This window comes from Acromyrmex echinatior, chromosome 7, assembly GCF_024713525.1.
Source record: "Acromyrmex echinatior isolate Ae372 chromosome 7, ASM2471352v2, whole genome shotgun sequence".
In the NCBI taxonomy this organism is placed as follows: Eukaryota; Metazoa; Arthropoda; class Insecta; order Hymenoptera; family Formicidae; genus Acromyrmex; species Acromyrmex echinatior.
In genome coordinates, this window is record NC_141858.1 from 5,646,046 (window position 1) to 5,660,868 (window position 14,823).

Genomic DNA, 14,823 nt, shown 5'->3' on the forward strand with positions numbered 1-14,823 from the left:
GTACAACTAATGCCACGTAATAATTACGATTGTGGCAAAATTTTATTGGATTTTTCCCAAGAAGAAAGCCCAGGCCGAAAGCAATAAATGCTTCGATCTCGCCGTTCCTCCTTCTTAGAGTTCTTAGAGTCATAATCTCGCTATCGTTTCGTAAAACCGCCGTGCTAACCGCTTAGTGAAAACCGCTATAAGACAGATCTTTTCGAGAAGTGCCGAGAAAATCGTCGAGATTTTCCATCACCGCGATTCCAAATACAATTTGGAAAAGGTGACCGCATTTAATTCTGTTAATCTAATATTTAATTAATTATATTTTCTGAATTTGTAACTGTGCATATTAAAGAAAATTCTTTCGTTAAATTACAAAGAAACGGAGTTCTCTTTACTGTCGTGTATCATATCAACCGTGTGCCGTTCTCTCACTCGAATCTTTCCGCGCGGTGCATTCCCGCACACTTTCCACAATTTATATTTTTTTACATTCCTTTTCATGTGTTCTTCTTATAGTAAATACACAAGATTTGTCCCGATTTCGTGTGTTTTCCTGTCTCGTATCTTTAAGACTTTGTCTTGCGTTTCATTCGCCATATTTGCATCGTTCTTCTACGATACTCATCGATGAGCTTACTTTTCACTAGGCTGAGAGTTAAGTCCTTTTCTGACCTATTTTCGAGTGCATTTATTAAACTGTTACCTAAGAAATTTAGAAGATTTGAATGATTGAAATCTCACTTACAGCGTGTGAGATTATAGATTCTTTATGAATAAGAATCTGAAAAGTGTCAGAATATTTATAAGTCAAATAAATAGTCATGTTATCTAATACACGATCACTGGCTTTATTTAACTTGAACAGAAACACGAACCGAAATTTACGGAATATCGGACTCACAAACGTATAAAAGCAAAATACGTAAAGAAGGAAGAACTAGTGACGACGTTCTCTGGAGATAACCGATATATCTCATCCAGAAATTAGAGATACGTGCCGTAATGGCCGTGCTCCGACGGTTTTATCGCCGACACTTTATGCGTCGCGTGCGTGCTCCGTTTCCGCTTGGAGTATCGTTACCGATTGACAGATGTCGGGAACTCTCGAAGCAAGGAAAAGATTCGCTAATTCTACCAAGTAACATTGCGATAAATAACTCTTTTTTAATATTCTTTCCAATGGCTTCTAGTTTGTCTTTAATTATCGACATATTAATAAAATGTCCCTCGATATTATCGTTTTCTGCAAATTTCGTACTGTATAAATTCTTTAGTAAAATAACCTTACTTGATAAAGAAACCTTTTGATACTAGTCTTGTAAGTATTATAATACTGTAATTATGACGTAATTACAGTATTATAATAATTTCTTATTATATTATTGTTTATTATATTATTGTAGAATATACATATAATATGTTAATAATAAAAAATTTAAATATTAAAATAAAAATCATGTAGGAAAGAAAATATTTTAATGATATTTGCTGGAAGATATGCTCCCAACATACTTTTTGTATCGCGACGCTCCTGGGGCACAGCGTCACGTGGACTCGGCCGCCGAGTCTCGAGTGGTAGTGGGGGTCGCCTCAGGAATCTGCCCGAAATGGGCAACTAATTCCGAGCACTGTCTTAAACAATCCTATTCCTGGACTTATAACCTGTAGGCAGTGACTTTAGGTCGAGAAGTAACTGTACACTAGGAGTAAGTTTAAGATGTGTATACTTGATTTAGAGAATAAAGACAGAAATGTAGAATAAAGATAGAAATGAGTGCGATAGTTTATAGTGAAACGTGCGAGTGACATGGCGGGTCAGTCTAAAGAATGTGTCTTATAAATGTTATGAGTTGCAGTGAGATGGCATCATTGCCATCTAATCTTTTGCTCTTAATTTGAACATATTCAATTTGTTGGACTCAATTCCGATAATGATAAAATCATGCTCGCGTTTTTGTACGAAAAAATCATTTTGTACAAAAAAATCTGGCAGAAAGAAGCATCACTCCCAATTAATAATCTTGATAATCTTGAATTGTCTCTTATTAATTTAATAATCTTGAGTTGATGAATATTCAGATGAGGAAATCTGTCACATCAACGAAATACAGCGGCATGAGGATGTGCTTTTTATTGTCCTGTTTTTATTGAATAAATAGATTCAAATTGCGTTTCTTTTAATTATGTCTAGTAAGTATTACATCTAAATTGCAGACAAAGCGTTACATCTAAATTGGGATCCTGATAGCAATTATGTAATTTTTTCCCTAGGCGGAAATGTGAAAAGTGAAAATTTTATATACGAATGTATCATATATATATATATTTATTATTGAGAAATCGCTTTAACGATACGTGACCACAGATCGCCGACCACAGATGGCGCTTCTATCACCGGCACGTTCATCTTCCGCGTGCTTGATTCGACAAGGAACAGTTCAAGCATTCCCTGCGTCGCGATCCCTCTTCAACAGGTTATGGGCCCAGGCAAAGATTCGCGATAAGTGTTCGTGTTAAAGTGACAAAGCGAGAGAGGTTCTCGGTGATCAAGTGCATAAAAGAAAGCGACACTCACGATGAACGTGTCCGCTATGAGCCGCATTGAAACGCTCAATAAAGACAACTATGACACCTGGAAAATGCAGATGCAAGCAATATTGGTGAAAAACAACGCATGGAAATATGTGAATGGAACGAACGTGAAAACGGAACTAGTTGCCGACGACGACGGGATATCTGCCCAAGCTCGTGCGGAATGGGACGACAATGATAGCAAGGCGATGTCGGATCTCATCCTTTCAATTCACCCGAGCGAATTGAAGCAGATCAAAGGCTGCGCATCATTTAGAGAAATTTGGTTGAGATTGGAAGGGATATATCAATCCAAAGGTCCCGCCCGAAAGGCAACGTTGCTGAAGCGCCTCGCATTACAAAAAATGGCGGACGGGGAAGACGTGCGCGAACACATTCGCACATTCTTCGACGCAGTGGATAAACTGACCGAAATGGAAGTGATCATAAATCCCGATCTGCTCGCGATTTTGTTATTATACAGCCTGCCATCGCAATATGAAAACTTCCGATGTGCCATCGAATCGCGCGATGAATTACCTGCACCTACGAATTAAAATAATTGAAGAGAGTGACGCTTGAAAAAAGGACAACAACGTTCTTGTGCAAAACGCCATGACGGTCAAGCCTTACGCAAACAAAAATTGGAAGAACAAAAAGAAGGCCGCACCGAAAAACGAGGTGGACAAGGAAAAGTTTAAGCTTAAATGCCACAGTTGCGGAAAAACTGGGCACAAGGCGGCCGACTGCTGGCATCGAGACAAACAATTAGCCAAAACGGCTGAAGATATAGAATTCTTTGCGACGCTCGCGACGAAGCCATTGCTGCCCGAAACGGACGAAGCGCACGAGACGCGCCGAAGACTCGCGGAGATAACCGAAGGCGAAGTTTCCCGAGCGATCGCCGAGGACGGAGAGTGCAGTCCGCCGCGAGCGGGGCCACTCGGCGACAGCCGAAGTTTCCCGAGGGCGCGACTGTAGCGAACCGCAGCGGAAATGCGAAATTCATCGCAAAACGTATCGACGGACTTTATTATCTCGAGGAAAATGCGCGACCGGAGTGTAGACTGACTTTGCACCGCAAGATTCAAACCGGAATATCAACGGATTCTGAGATCGTGAAATGGCATCGGCACCTGAATCTGAAAGACTTGGTGAAGTACGATCGCGAGAATAGAGTGCGAGGACTGCGCTTGGATAAATTCCATGGATCGCTCGAATGTGAAATCTGCACCCGAGCAAAAATGACTAGGCTTCCTTTCCCGAAGAACTCAAATAGAAAAACGGAATTGTTGGAGCTCATTCATTCAGACGTTTGCGGGCCCATGCGCGTGGAAACTAACGGTGGGGCCCTTCGTGACCTTCATAGACGACAATTCGAAGTGGTGTCACGTGAGGATGATCAAAAGGAAGAGCGACGTATTCAATTGCTTCGTAGAATTCAAGGCCTTCGCAGAAAATTCTACCGGAAAGAAGATAAAATATCTTCAAACGGACAACGGTCTGGAATACGTGAATACGGAGTTCTATGAATTTCTGAAAGCGAATGGAATTCAGCGGCGACTCACTGCACCCTACAACCCGGAAAAGAATGGAACGGCGGAAAGGAAAAATCGCACGTTAGTGGAGATGGCGAGGTGCCTTCTGACGCAATCTGGATTAGCCATATCATTTTGGGGCGAGGCCATCGCCACGGCAAACTATTTGCGAAATCGGTGCCCCACACGTAGTTTGAAGGGGAGGACACCGTACGAAAAATGGAGAGGACGCACACCAAACGTCAGCCATCTCAGAGACTTCGGATGCGAGTCTTGGGCCGAGGCAGGCCTACCATAGTGCGCACTGGACTGAGGGGAAGACCCCCCAAAAGGTATCATGAAGCTCGCATCGCCAGCGAAGAAATGGAACAAGCCTTCTCGGTGGAGATCCCCATACGTCAGGCCATGGATTGCTCTGATGCGGATGAATGGTTCCGCGCCATGGCGGAAGAAGTGATCTCTATCGTCAAAAATGACACGTGGGAACTCGAACAAAGACCGACAAACCGCGACGTGATTGGAAGCAGGTTCGTCTTAAGGAATAAGTACGACGCCAACGGAGTCGTTGAACGCCGCAAATCTCGATTGGTCGCAAAAGGTTTCTCCCAAAAGCCAGGAGTGGACTTTCACGAAACGTTTGCGCCAGTAGCACGTTTGAGCTCGATTCGTGCTCTAACTGCGGTGGCGGCGAAACATCAGATGTCGATGCATCAGATCAATGTGACGACGGCCTATTTGAATGGAGACATTGACGAAGAAGTCTTCATGGAGCTACCGGAATTTCTGGAAGAAACCATGCAGCGAGTGGTTCAGTCTGGCATGGCATCAAGAAGAATCGAGGACAAGGTCAAGAAGATGCTAGACCAGATCAGGACTGGCGACATGATGTGCCGCCTAAGGAAATCCCTTTACGGCCTGCGCCAAGCTGCACGAAGCTGGAACAATAAAATTAGTGAAGCCATCAAGGAGTACGGAGGCATTCCTACCGAAGCCGATCCTTGCATATTCTGAGTAAATCGAGAGGGAATCACACTTTTAATTGCCGTATATGTCGACGACATCGTAATCGTCTCCGACAGCATCAAGGAGATCCGTAACCTCAAACAATTCTTGGCTCAGAAGTTCGACATCAAGGATCAAGGTGAGATTGGATACTGCATAGGACTGGAGTTCAATCGAGATAACGGAAGTATCTCGATTCGCCAGAAGGGTTACATCTTAGACATCCTGAAAAAATTCGGGATGGCCGACTCGAAATCTGTGTCAACGCCTATGAACATTGGGATTAAACTGACCCGCCCTGAGGGCGCCATGGAGAAGAAGTATGCCGAGTTGCCCTACCGTGAATTGGTGGGTGCTTTGATGTATTTGGCCACTGCAACGAGGCCCGATATTACACATGCCGTGAGTTTTCTGAGCCAGTTCCTAACCAATTACAGGCAAGAACACTGGACCGCTGCAAAACGCGTTTTGCGTTACTTGAGAGGGACACCGAACATCGGGATTACGGATATGGCGGAAGCTCAGTCATCGGTTTCTCGGATTCTGACTGGGGAAACTGCCTCACAGACAGACGGTCGTACACCGGATACATATTCATGTACAACGGAGGTGCTGTATCCTGGGAATCGAGGAAGCAAAGGACAGTGGCTTTATCCTCGACAGAAGCCGAATATATGGCTCTCACCGAAGCCTCTAAAGAGACCATTCATTTAAAAAGACTACTGAAATTTCTCAATTCAGAGGACCCGCCAGAGGTCATCGTTTTCAGTGACAATCAAGGAGCACTGAAACTAGCCGAGAATCCAGTCTTCCACGCTAGAACAAAGCATATCGACATACGACACCATTTTGTTCGTGAAGCTATAAATAACGGATCCTTTCAGCTGCGTCACGTCTCAACGGAAGAAATGGCTGCAGACGTCCTAACGAAAGGTTTATCGAGACCTAAGCACGACAAGTGCCGGAGTCTGATCGGCCTCGGCGAAACATGAGTAATAGTTTCTCTTTTAGTTCGATCGCGTATCGAGGGGAAGTATTGGGAAATCGCTTTAACGATACGCTATCGCCGACCACAGATGGCGCTTCTACCACCAGCACGTTCATCTTCCGCGGGCTTGATTCGACAAGGAACAGTTCAAGCATTCCTTGTGTCGCGATCCCTCCTCAACATTTATATGTATATATATATATAAGATATAATTTTATATACGAGGAAGCGTTTATAATTAATTCTCAAAAACGATATGTTGTAATATAGGGTAAGTAGTCGTCCAATAATGAACCAGTACACTATGAACCATTGCAATATTTCGTAAATGTAATGTTACCAGTTTGTGCTGTTATCATGTAGTGACTCGCATTTGAACCCCTCCTCGGCTCCTCAGTCAACTGGTAGGTTGTGTCAAGGACGGCCATGTAATATTACATTTTAAAAATTTTGAGTTGCAAAATAAGTTTTTTTTTTGTAAGTTTTACGCATTTTTAATGTTTGTGTAGTTATCATATTTTTTATTATGCAATAGTTTTGTGTGCACATTTGGCTTTATTATTCTGTAAGCAACTTTTTTCTGTCATATTATTTTACCATATTATTTTGGAGATTATCGTGGAAAAGGTTAGATAGTCTACAATGAATCATGATTCGTTGAAGACCACATAATCTTTGTTACGATAATCTTCATTTTCCTTCTTACATTTTCCATTTCTCACTTTCGTCGCACGACCAGTCAGAATTAAAAATGCAAATCATCTCAGCAACAAATTGTGTTAGATGAGTTCCGGGAATTTATTGTATTATTAGTACACGCGATGTTACCCAAATTTTGGGGTACTGTGATTTCCTTTGACTCCCCATCAGTGAATGATGTCGGTAGCTGATATTGCATTTGCTCGAGATTTTCCATCGTAATTAAAACCATTTTTTTTTACCCTTCCCATAGCGTCTTATCTTCACTATTTCGATCTTCTGATAAGATCGACAATGTAGGACTCATAATATAGTAAAATCCACCTTGCTGCACCTATAGCTTTTCTCTATCCTTCTAATTATCGCGTTTTGCCATGCAATGCAGCATCATTTTGTATTTGCCGATTTTTTTCGAGCGAGATGTGATCTTTGAATGTATTAAACACGCAAATACAATGTTAAATAAGTTTAGCGTTTGCGGCACGCAGGAAACCTATACGTTGATGTTTATTCAGACGAAGTAACGCAAGAAGACAAGCGTTTCTTTTACCGATAGAGTATGTGGCGATTTTCGTCGCACTCAGCGATCGTTACCCTCCTTCATTGCGAGGAAAGCACACAACTGATGCATGTGATCACACGTACTCACTTTTGTACAGATCCGCTAGAAAATGATCTATGTAGTAAGTAAACATAATGAATCATATTCTCGGAAAAAATACATTCGAAATTCGTCCGGAATTGATTGTTTCAGATCGAGCAATAAATAGCCGTCAGGCTTTGATGTAGCATTGCAACTTCTAACAATTTTTAATCGTCCTGTCACGCTAAATAGTGAATTTGCGGATGATGATTTTTGAAAACGACTATGTAATTCGCATTGTGTTCGAGATCGGTAATTCGAAAGAAAAGCAAGAATTCTTTCAGTCGACCGACATTAATTGTCATTGAACGCATGCATAAATTGAGCTCGTGATTTCATCTCGAGCATGATCTTAATCCTCGTTAAAATCATCGAATTCGTCGTTCTTTGTTCTTTTTAAAAACAATTCGTTACACGCAAACAAGCTGTCGTTACCGGCAACGGACAATCGAAAGTTCTAGAACGATTCAATTCGCGCACGCGAGCGCCGCGCTCCGACGAATACGTCACGCGCTGTCACCAATCCCACGCACGGATTTTCTGCCGCGCATGACTGTTACGTTGAACGTCGCTAGAAAAGAATTCAAAGCGCCAATCAATTCTGTACACCTAATGCCACGTAATAATTACGATTGTGGCAAATTTTTATTGGATTTTTCCCAAAAGGGAAAGCTCAGGCCGAAAGCAATAAATGCTTCGATCTCGCCGTCCTCCTTCTTACTTCCAAAAAGTTCTTAGAGTTCTTAGAGTCATAATCTCGCTCCGTAAAATCGCCGTGCTAACCGTTTAGTGAAATCGCTATAAACCGAATCTTTCGAGAAGTGCCGAGAAAAATCGCCGAGATTTTCCATCACCGCGATTCCAAACTCAATTTGGAAAAGGTGACCGCATTTAATATTCTGTTAATTTAAATTTAATTAATTATATTTTTTGACTTTGTAACTGAATATATTAAAGAAATTCTTTTGTTAAATTACAAAGAAACTGAGTTCTCTTTACTGTCGTGCATCATACCAGCCGTGCGCCGAACTCTCACTCGAATTTTTCCGCGCGGTGCGCTCTCGCACACATTGAATGATATATTGTGCTATCTCCGTCCTTGATGGAAGAGATTTTGCGAGATAAAAATAGCACTGAGATTTTTGTAATGACTGCCTTTAGTAAAAAGATCTACGATCGCCTCGTTCGGCGACGATTCTATTATAAGATCAATTATTATCAATTTCAGGGAAAGCGGATTATTTGAGTGATCTTCCGGACGAGGTAATCCTTTGTGAAATTCAATTATATTTTTCTTCTTCGTCACTTTACCATTGGTGCATTTCAAGCTCATAAGGGAACCTCTCGAGGTATCAAATTATGATTTTAATGAAACTTTGTGAACTTGTAGTTTACATAAAAAGATGAATTTAGAAAATATCAGTTGCTGCTAAAAAACGATTTGAAGGGGTGAAATCACCTTTTACGTGTACAGCGGTTTTCAGCTTTTTCCATTATATCTTGAAAACTATTTAAGATATAAAAAAATATTTTATACCAAAATTTTACAACAAAATTAGCTCTATTCATTCACGTTTTTAGAATAGTTATTTACCAATTTTTTTTCAAAATTTTCGAAAAAAATTGTTAAATAGTTATTCTAAAAAAATGTCATTGACTTGAATAAATAGAAGTAATTTTATTGTAAAACTTTTGTATAAAATATTTTTTTATATCTCAAATAGTTTTCGAGATATAGCGGAGAAAGTTGAAAATCGCTTCACACATGAGGCCTGATTTCATCTTTTCAAACTCTATGTTGGCAGCAATTTTCAGAACTTTTTAAAAAAATTATTATTTTTTAAAATATTTGTGATAGATAGAGATAATTTTATTATAAAGCTACTTGTAAGTAAATGTCTATCCTAAGAAAATGATAAAATGCTATCATTTTATTAGTATTAATATCGTTATTAATACTAATATGATTATTATATGATAAAATGTTCGCAATTGTAATATTCTTCAAAAAAAAGTTGCATACAAAAATATTTACAGCGACGCTTATTGTATTGTAAAAATGTATGTGATTTATTTAGGAGGTGTACGTGATATATTATTTATAAAAAAAAATCGCGGTTAAAAATATTTTATCGGTCAAACAGAAGTACATATCAAAAAATATCTTATCTATTGATTATTGATCCGATTTGTATTATATTGGATCTTATGATGTAAGAAATTGTAAATAAGATAGATTTATATTATCAAACCCTAGTGAGAAGCACAGAAACACTTTCATCTAATATTCTTATCGCTCTCTCATAATTATGACATAGTGCTTGATTGATATAAATAATTAACAGGACAGTATCGTCATTTTTATATCACATATGATGTATGTGCTTGATTAATATTATTAATTAACGGAACAGTAACATCATTTTTATATCAAGTATAATGTACATAAGATATAAGATACATGCCTAATATGTAAAAATGATACAGTGATATCACTTTATATTACTATATAAATCACAAAGATCTTGCAATAATTTCAGTATAAAGCATAATTAACAAGAATAATTCAAGTGCAAAGTCAAAGTCAAACAGTGCTAATCGTTAAAATGAATCCTGCAAGTATTCTCAATATTTTTTAATTATCTTTTTTCAAATTTTTTTTCAAAAATTCCGGAAACACCTGTAAACAATAAAGAAATTGAATTGCGCGATGTGATAAAGAATATTATATACTCTTTAATGAATGAAATGATATTCATATGATATTCGTATTGATACTATGTTAAAATTTGAAAATTATTGGGAATCAAACTTACTTGATGCAGATTTTGTCTCGGATGACAAAATGGAAATACTCGAAGAAGATGAAGACGATGATTAAGCAGAAGATAGTTGTATTTCAGAAAAACGAGAAATTGTTAATGATGGCTATAAAAGAAGTGCTGTTGAATTTTGTAAAAGTGCAAAAAAGGAACGGTATTCTTTATTATCGATAAAAAATTTAATAAGGTGAAGTCTTTGCGACAACTAGATCGATGGGAACATTACATACAAAAAGGAGGTACCTATAGAGAAAAGATGTCGTATATTTCCGAATATGTTTTACAAATTTTAAAGAAACTGATGACGAAAAGGGAATTATTCATGAATTTACATATGAATTTACGACGACGGGCTTTAGAAGCCAGGGCACAAATCGATCTTCTTTCATTTAAAGCTAGCTAAAGTTGCTGCTAAGTGCAACATGGATATTAAATTTTAAAAGAAAACATAGAATCGTGTCAAGAAAAATAACAAAATTTGTAAATCGTTCTGCGCAAAGAGATAAAGAGCAATTACAAATGTATGTCAGAAATTCATAACTACCGTAAAATCTAATATAAATCTTTTTGAACTAAAGAATATATATAATGCAAAATTCAATTTGGAATTACATTCAGGCAGAATACTGACCAAGGTATTAAAACAGTTAAAAGTTCAATCACTATCGACAACTACGCATAGTTACATGATTATGCCCATAATTTCTGCAAGCGCAGACAATTGAAATCGCTTTTTTATTTGGTACTGAAAGAAGTGGAAATTTTGGATCGCGTAGAAAAAAGTTTATTTAGACCTGCAAATGTTTACATTGCAACACCAAAATTGGGCAAATTAACTACACAACACTTTCAGTCTTGGTTTACAAATGTATTTGAATCCGCTATTGGAAGTTTTAATGTGCTGTTATTAGACTCTTGGAGCGGACATTGTCTTGCAAGTCTGCAAGAATTTATGCCAAAAAAAATAAAGATATACAAATTTTAACTATATCAAAGAAAACAACGCGAATGATTCAACCTTTTTGACATTTGGATTTAGACTGGAAAAACTTTGGCAGAACATTCAGTGATCGCAACATTCGTGATTATGTTATTAAATTATGATATTAATTTACATTTGAGAAATAATATCATCAAATTATAATCTTTAATGCATACAATTGTCTTCTCCGCAATTTTATAATCTTTTTAAATATGCTTGGTATAAGAGTGGATATATCGAAGAATGGTCGCCACAATTCGAAACTCCAGTAGATTTTTATTTCAACGGAAATACCTCACTGCTTCATATAGGTGCACTGGTGCATCTGCTATAATACGATGTTCCTGGTGCAAGAAATATTTCTGTATGTAGCATTTTCTTGCAGAATATCATAATTACGAACATTTTGTCATATAATAAATCATGTTAGTATGGGATGAAGACTATAATTAATAAGAGATTTATAAGTAGTTTTAAAATTTATAATAAATACATTCATTATTCTTTATAACAAAAAATGTACTTATACATTACAAGAAATATATGGTACCGTAACTCATCATTGTTAGATTTCAAAGGAGCAATGGCAACCCTAAGTTCTTGAGTTAAATATTGTAACATTTTATTATCTTTTTACTTTCATGTATATCAAAATGTTAATCAATCCATTTCTATAGTTAATTTCAACATAAGCAACGTTTATATTAACATATGTAAGTAAATAAATTAAAGTCAAATTAAAACATCTTCTTGAGTTTAAAAATTATTTAACTCAAGAAGATGTTTTAATTTGAACTGCATTATCAAATTAATGACATATTGAGAAAAATGAGGAGAAGGATGATGTAATTTTACAATATTTTGATAAGCATTTTTTAAATATTACTACTCGCGCGAATATATTTTTATGTAATAATAACAATATTTCTTTTTAAACACATTTTTTAAATGTACCAAAATAGTCAAAGGAAGAATGACAGCATTTGGAATAATTTATGCATAAAAAAAATAGAATGGAATAGGCCTACTGGGGAAACCACTATGAAAAAAGCGCACCATGTTATCTACCTCATGATAGGTGGTATGGAAATGATAGCATTTTATCATTTTCTTGGAATAGACATTTACAAGTAGCTTTATAATAAAATTGCCTCTATCTAACATAAATATTTTTAAAAATAATAATTTTTTTAAGAAGTTTTGAAAATTGTTGTCAACATAGAGTTTAAAGGGTGAAATCAGGCTTCAATAGGCCCCCTAAAGTGATTTGCAGCTTTCTCCGCTATATCTCGAAAACTATTCGAGATATAAAAAAATGTTTTATACAAAAGTTTTACAATAAAATTACCTCTATTTATTTACCTCAATAATATTTTTTTAGAAAAATTATTCAACAATTTTTTCAAAAATTTTGAAAAAAAATTGGTAGATAATTATTCTATAAACGCGAATGAATACAGCTAATTTTGTTGTAAAACTTTTGTATAAAACATTTTTTTATATCTCAAATAGTTCTCGAGATAATGGAAAAAGCTGAAAACCACTGAACATATAAGGGATGATTTCACCCCTTCAAACCATTTTTTAGCAACTGATATTTTCTAAATTCATTAAAATCGTAATTTGACACCTCGAAAGGTTCCCTTGTCAGTTCTTCGATCTCTTTTACGCGAGTGTCGTATTATAATTGGCGATAGACTTTTTGCTATTAATAAAACAAAACTCTCTTAAAACGCAAGTAACATAAGAGATAAATACCGAAGAAAAGTCTCCACGACGATCGTCTTCCTAGTCAGTTGGCCCACATATGACGTCCAGGGATATATCCAGCGAATGTCCATTTTACATGAACGACTCGGTTTTTATGTGCGTCTTCAAAGCAAAAAGAAAAAACGGTGCTTAATCTCTATAATACGCAAAAGAAAATAATTTAAGGGGCGAAAGGATAAATTGATTAACGCGACGGGCGAACACTCGAGTAGTAATACTAGACGGGTTCTAACCTATGGGACTAGAGTAGGCGCGGGGAAGGAGAGGGAAGACGCGGAGAAGGTCCCGGCGTTTTCGATGTTTATGTAAAACATAGGATCCCGGTCGGAGTGATTATGTAAACATGACATTCCGCTTTGTGTTCCGTATTTTTTTTTGGCACCCGCCGCCATCACCGTCGCCCGTCGTCACTACATCACCCAACTCAAAAATGTATCGGTACAAAGGCTTGCATACACCTACCGCATATACTTAACATCTCTCTTGCTCTTATATTTCGTTATCTTACGCTGCGTTGTCGTTTTCGTTGTATCTTCTTCTCACACGCAAAAATATTTTATCATACATTTTTTATTTAATGATTTAAATAGAGAAAATACTTAATACGATCGTGTCTGTCATAGTACCGCTAAGCGTGAAGATGCTGGCGTAATATGATAGCGCTACGATAATAAGACAAAAATAAATAATGTCATATACCCAGACATATAATTTAAATATGCGTTTACTTTTATATATAACGTAATTTTACAATATATAGTTCTTATTATATAGTTATTACAATATTTATAAGGAACTTAATTCAATTTAATTTAATTTAATCAAATCAAATTTTAAGCACCTACTTCCGATTAACAATAAAATGTACATTTTCACACTGTTTACAATATTATCTAAAGCATAAACTATTAACTCACACTCTATATTTAATTTTTTATTATAAATTTTGCGCAAAAAATCTACAGCATCACATTTATCGATGATACAATTTTTATCTAAAAGTGTTACAAAATATTTAAATTTTTCATTAATGATATGTGTATATTGATACAGCTCAGATTATACGTTCTCAACGCAATGTTTGAGTTCGAACATGAAGAGCACGGTTGACGGCTTTATATATAGACCTGTTTCGAGCAGTGTTAATTTGACCACATTCGCATCACGCATTTTTATGATTTCTATCACTAGATCTTGGACTGATAATGATGAAGGTAGATTGCACGAACTGTTCAATATCCACGCGTCTTTCGATGAAAGCCAGCAAAATTGAACGAGGCAAGATTATGTTATTACCTTGGTTGTCGCCAATTTCCACAAAAAACAGGTTCCACGATTCCGATATCCAGGTATTTGTAAGCTGTAGGAGTCAGTGTCTTCTTCTCAATACACGAAATGTATGATATCGGGATTTATTACAAGAGATGCTCTGCACAAGAAAGTAATATATATATATATAATAATATATATATTAATAATATATATATACAAGTATATAATAGAGAAAAAAGGAAAACAGATAAACAATCTGTAGAGAAAAGGTATAAAAAAATTTATAAAATAAAAACTTATTGTTTATAAAACTCTTTATCTTGAATAGGAACGTAAAATCTCATGGAATCATACATGCTTGAAAACCGTTGCAGTAGCGGTCCGTCTGAACAACTGATCCAGTAATTGCCCGAGTTCTTTCTAAGTTTCGTCCCCTCCATCACATTTCTTCAGGAATGCATATAGAATTGTCCAATAAAACACAAGTGAGGGATCAAAAATGTAAGCGCCGATATACAACAGCTTTGTCAATGTAATAAAAGATT

The 14,823-nt window shown here is 36.7% G+C and overlaps 1 protein-coding gene and 2 pseudogenes across 6 annotated transcripts in view; 1 reads left to right on the plus strand and 2 right to left on the minus strand.

Moving 5' to 3' along the window:
* LOC105144011 (uncharacterized) overlaps positions 1-14,823 on the minus strand; it is a 488,432-nt gene that overhangs the window by 187,775 nt on the left and 285,834 nt on the right. The window lies entirely within an intron of this gene.
* LOC147909062 (uncharacterized) lies at positions 10,043-12,988 on the plus strand (annotated as a pseudogene).
* LOC147909063 (uncharacterized) lies at positions 13,149-14,418 on the minus strand (annotated as a pseudogene).